Raw genomic sequence first — 6,000 nt, 5'->3', positions numbered from 1 at the left:
ACATGTTTCCCATGCCAATAAAGCCCCGAGAGAGAGAGACTATATTCTGTAGGCCAGTGAACTCACTGTGCTGTACAACTCATCAAGTCTGTCTTAATGAGAAAAACATTATTCTGAAAAGTCTCTATTGAAACAAGGTCATCCATTTACTGGTTTCAAAGCAATCACTCAACTCAACCTTTTATTTTGTATCCCCACACTCAACTTCAACCTCAAGTGGTGAAGGGCAGCCACGTACATCCTCATATCTAAAATAGAGAGGCCATCCACGTAGTGTGTTTCTTTTGTCTCTGTCTCATAAGTAGGGCCCTGTGTTTTAGGTACGGTTGCGAAATTCTTGTAACTTTTGATAAATTCCCTGGTATTCACAAAATCCAGGTTGGATGTTTCATGGAATCAGGGAGGAATAAGCAGGAAAACTGTAATCCTCCAAATAGGATTTCTGGAAAACCAGGGAATTTATTGAAAGTTCCAGGAAATTTGCAACCCTAGTTATAGACTGTCATGTCAAGCCTTTTCTATAAATGAGAATTACACAAAAAATGTAAGTGATTATTTGAAGATAGTGCTGGACCATCTGACATAAAAAATAAATAATATTTAAATAAAAGGTTAAACTCCAGGTCATGTGACATGACTGTCCAAAACACAGGGCCCTAGTAGACCAGTGTCCCCCAGTACTACTACCACTACTACCAATGTTCAGACAGAGGGCCTCCAGTCAATCCTATTCATTCCGTACCATGTGGCCTATTGTACATGCAGTCCAGAGTAACATATGCTCACCAGGTCCTGCTGTTGCTCTCTTTGGGTCAGAATCCTCCATGATAAAAACACACATGTGAGGAAACTGACATTCCTCCAGCTAGCGCTGGTTTGGAGGTTTGGAACCATGGACAGCTTGTGAAAACCACTGGCATCCAAACAGGGCTCTGCTTTCCCTCTAGTTAACAGTCCCCCAATAAGCCTTCCAATAAAACTACATTTTAAAACAGTCACCCCATTTAATGTTTTTAACATAATTTAACATGAACACCATGCCGGACCATTTTTCAGGGTTATAAACATGTGATGTACAGGGGAAAGAAGGACAGTGGGGTAAATTACTTGTGGTAATTGGTTTAAATGAACAGAAGATCAGGATATTGTAAACCTTCCAAAGGGATCACACATAAAGAACATGGAATCCATACGGGTAATCATGTTCATGATAACAGAAACCATGTGTCCAAATAATCAGCCGTCCCAAACAATGATACGTCTCTCAACTCAATTTAGACAGCTCATCAAAATAAACAGAGGGATGAGCCTGAATGGAAAGGCATGTTACTCATTTCCAAAGAACATCAACAAAGAGCTTAAACCAATATGAGCCTGTGCTGTAATTCCTTGTCCCTGTGTGTGGATGAGGAAGGATTTGGGGATTTGAAACCCTCTCCTGGGTTGAAGAGGGGGCTGTTCCAGGGCTACAGTTACAAAGTGCAGGAGACAGGAGTTTGGAAATAATCTACTCCTTGTCTCCTGGATACGTTTTACAGCGGAATACCTCACATAGCTCCACAGCCATACGGTAACACAGACAGAGCGCAGACACAGTGGGGTGTTGATGTCCCCTTGCTGCCATGTGTTGAGCACTGTCACCATCATGCCCTTCACAGTTACCGTACGCACTATCACCACCGGCAACTTGGCCCCACAGCTGTTTCCCATCTTTGATGCCTGTTTCCAACACGCACAGACTTGACATGATACATGATCGGAGAGAGACTGCCACAGACCACTACCGCCATGACCCAGATGAGGAAGTAACTGGTCCTGGTTTGTGTAGTCCAAGACAGGGAAGTTAATCGCTGGTGATGGGTAGAGAGAGGGAGGCAGGGACACAGATGTAGCTAGAGACCCATCAAACTCATGCCCATGTCTGAGTGTTCTGACTGTTCTCCAGATTGTGCTGGCTAGATCTACAGTAATGGGTTCTAGAGGGTTATTGTCAGCCAATGACCACACAGTCACAAAAGGCAGGACAATTCACTTCCTGTAGAGATGGGGGTTATCACCACCACAGGCAGCATGCACAGCATGCACACTTCTCTTACTAAAATATGTCAGGTTTCAATTATATTCTAACAATAGTTAGAATATAGTTAGATTCACAAGTTTTTAAGAGAAAATATAAGGCCTTTGGGCTGTAAGTCCATTTTAAGCCCTTTGCTACAATGAAAGGCCAAATATTGCGCTCTCTTTTATGTGAGATGTAGTGCAGGAAATCAGAGAAGCAGAGACAACAATAGTTTTGGTTTGGGTTAAGCTGAGCATCAGTGGAACATGCACGGCAGAACCTCTGTGATGGTCTGGGTAACTCTAAAGGCTCCCTGGTTTCCCCCAGAGCGGGCCCGTACCACATTGACAGAGCACAGACATAATTAAGGGTTTACGTTCTGCTTTTAGGGAATGCTATGAAACAATATACAGAACATATATTTAACATATAGGCGAGGGGGGTGGAAGAAGACAGAAAGTGAGAGGTCTAGTGATAGCTGGGTGCTGGAAGCAAACTCATAGATTTGTTTAGTTTCTCACTAAGAAGGGTTTAAATCTAGCCTATTTGGTGGTTAGCATGGATTGAGCTAAGGAAATCCAATCCTGGTCCAAGATACAAACTTCTTGTTTATTCTTTGATTTGATTTAGTGCAATGATGGTTTGGTGAATCATGACTTATTAGAGCTATTAGGTTTGTTTATTTGCTCGTGAAATGACAGATCCCATCATACTTTAGAAGTTACTGTCCAAACGTCCTCACCACAGCACCATACGGGTTGAGCCAAGTGCATCTTATATGTAAACATCCATACCCTTGATTGAGAGAACTGTGCAGGCATACAACCTGAGGAATCTCCAGCACCACCATAGACCCTCACTTGAGGGAATCAGTGGGCTGGTTTCCCTCCACTGTGCTCATTTAACCCTAATAAACACACCAAAAAGCACGGGGGAATTAAAGAAGGAAAACTTAAATTGTCTCAAAACATTGTTAGTCACGCTACACTTCACCCCGACTTGACTTGAACAGGGCCGTATCAACAGTCCAAACGCTTGAAGCAAACCGCATCCAAATCAAAAGAAAGAGCGGAACAAGGGAAGAAAAAGACTCCAGGGCATGGCAGTAGTATCGTTCTGCCTTATCAGCCTTTACACATGTTTTAACGATTAACCTTCCTCTCGGGAAGCCTGCCACTCCAGTCCGGCTCACTTCTGACACTGTAGGTTCAACTTTATGGTCTTATTTTTTATGGAGGTAAAAAGGTTATACAATGGATTGGAGAATAGTGATGTTTGTGACGATGACTGGCCTGTGGGTGGTCGTAGTTAGGTACGGCCATTGAATACAGACAATGGGCCTGAAAAAAGCTATTTTTAATGTTGACGTGTGCTTATTAGAATGGTTTTACATTACATATTAGGTCTGTACACTTCCAAATTCTGTCCTAAATACAAATCAGAGATATTATATTACTTCCCCCAAAACCCATAAAAGTCATCGCTGAGACACTGTTACACTAACCCATATCCTGTACCTCAGTAGCTAACACACAGGTGATGTGGTCAGAGGGTATTCTCTCCTCTCTACAGGAAGAGAGTATGAACCCAGGGCTAGATCTCATTATTTCTGGAGTTCACCAGAGGAAAAATGAAGACAACTTTATTCACTCTTTTATCGTGTACCAGGGGAACACCAAAACTGGAAATGGTCCCAGGGTCCCAGGGTCGGATGCTAGATTTTCCCATCGTCTTGATGAAAAGAGTCTTGCTGTTTATCATTTAATTTTGGATTCCGCCCCCCTCCAACACGGCTGCCCAAATAGTGTGGAAGCGAGGGTGGCTCTTCCCAGAATCTGACTCCTGACTAAGACATGGTGGGCTGTTTGGTGCGTATTGGTCATTGAAAATGTTAGAATAAATCTTGTGATAGACCTAACTCATTCACATGACTCACCCAGAACGGTTACACCCCCAACCCTTCTCCCCTTCTCCATGGGAATGTTCTTTCTTCCATCCCTCCGTCCAGGATGAACTCATCCCAAACCACGATTCAGTGCGGCTTCGAGGAACAAAACAGCCTTTCATAAGACTCTTCATTCAAATCACACTCAGCAACAGCTAACCTGGAAAAATACTTATGTAATAGCATGAGCAAAAATGTTAGGTCATCCACCATGATGCCAGCTAGGGAGCCTGAGAATTGAAAGTGACAGGAAGTGTAACATTGTCAGTAAAACCCTTTATCCTAAGGCCTGGGGAGGGGCTGGGGACCAAACCAACCCCTAGAATGTAGTGTTTCAGAAGGTTGCTACGTCAGTGAAAAGGGGACCTGGAATGCTTTGTTATATTATGTTGATAGACGAGGAGACACAGCAGCAGGGAAAATGTGTTGACACTGCACTTTTATGGTGATATCTCTGTGGTAGGGGTTTGTATTGAAAAAGCAATGCAAGTCAGCTTCAGAGTGAGGATTTGTAGAGGTTTAGATAAAAGCTGAGGATGTTTGTGTTAATGCATAGACAAAGTCACATTCACATTTGCGGAGTGTGTGTATAATCAAACTGTTCCCAAATGGGAGCCTCTTCCTGTGCTTATTTGTCCCAGAAAATCCCCGCTGACTGCAACGACAACATTAAACTGAACAAAGCGTTTTCCATCTCCTGTTCCACTCAAAAAGAGGAAAAATATACATGGGAAAAGATTAAAACAAGTTTGTTTACCCAGTGAAATAAATGAATGCATTCCAGTGTAATTTCTGTTTTATTGCACCACCCCTCTCTATAAAGTCTGCCTGGCTTACACACAAAGGCTAAACTTCAAGAGTGTGTTTCCTTATAAAAACAAAAAGTCTGGATCACAGCAATTTGACATTCTGCTCTACTTGAGAATTTCAAACACACAAAGCTACAGACCTACAGCCTAGTAAAGACTATGGCCAATACACTTAATACAACAATTGCTGCCCATGTTTGATATATTTGCATGCATTTCCATGTAAGACATGCTAGTTCACATACTAGAAGTCACACACAGGGAATGGACAAGAGAGGGAGGCAGATACAATCTTCATCCATCTATCCATATTCAAATTGTGACAGAATAGTGTAGTGAGTCCTGTTGTGTGGCTTAGAAAAGGACTGCATCACAGGACAGCCTCAGAGTGCTCCAGACAGCCAGTGGCTGGGAGGAGACTCAGGTGACGTGCCTGACAGAGGTAGGCAGACCAGTAATGGAAAGGAAACAAGTCCAGCAGTTTCATATGTTCCTCTTACTTCCTCTCATTTGGAACTTGGGCTGAGGTCATTGTTTGAACACTAAGCTGTAGTTAATCACCATCAAAACCTGGACATTCTACACAGAAAGGCAGGCGAGCAACTTGTTGCGCACATTCAGAGACATTTTTATGAACTCTGTCAGTTTCTGTCCTTTAGTCTCTCCACTGTAGTCTCTGTGAGAGGTTGTGATGGACAGAGGCTGTGTCCAAGCCACCCTACCCAGTTACGGTACTCCAGACAGGAGGAGTGGAAATCCCATGACCTCACTTCACCCAGTGCAACATCGAGTCAACAAGCCGCCCAACTCAACAACTTCCAAATGAAAAAAACAGTCACTCCCTCAACCTACTGTACATCTGAAATATGACACCTTGCATATAACTAAGAGAGAAATAGAGAAAAGAGAAGAACGAGTGCAAACACTTTCTGCTCATGTGGATCTTATGGCTTGCATCTGTATGTTTTGTGTGCATCTGTACGCGCTGTATGTTCTGTGATGAATCCTGCCAAAAAGATAGCGTGGAACAAGTAAGGGAGCAAGGGAACGGGGATGGATGAGAAGACATGGCCTTTTGAGTTCAACCAGTCATCCAGATGAAATATTGTTTAACCCCTCACTTTCATCCTCTGTTCTGTTGACCCTGTGAAGTGAAGGGGTCAACGTTGAATCAGAGGATGAGGATA

Source organism: Oncorhynchus mykiss, chromosome 13 (genome assembly GCF_013265735.2).
Source record: "Oncorhynchus mykiss isolate Arlee chromosome 13, USDA_OmykA_1.1, whole genome shotgun sequence".
Lineage (NCBI taxonomy): Eukaryota > Metazoa > Chordata > Actinopteri > Salmoniformes > Salmonidae > Oncorhynchus > Oncorhynchus mykiss.
The sequence above is the reverse complement of the archived record's forward strand: the minus strand, read 5'-3'. Positions refer to the sequence as shown.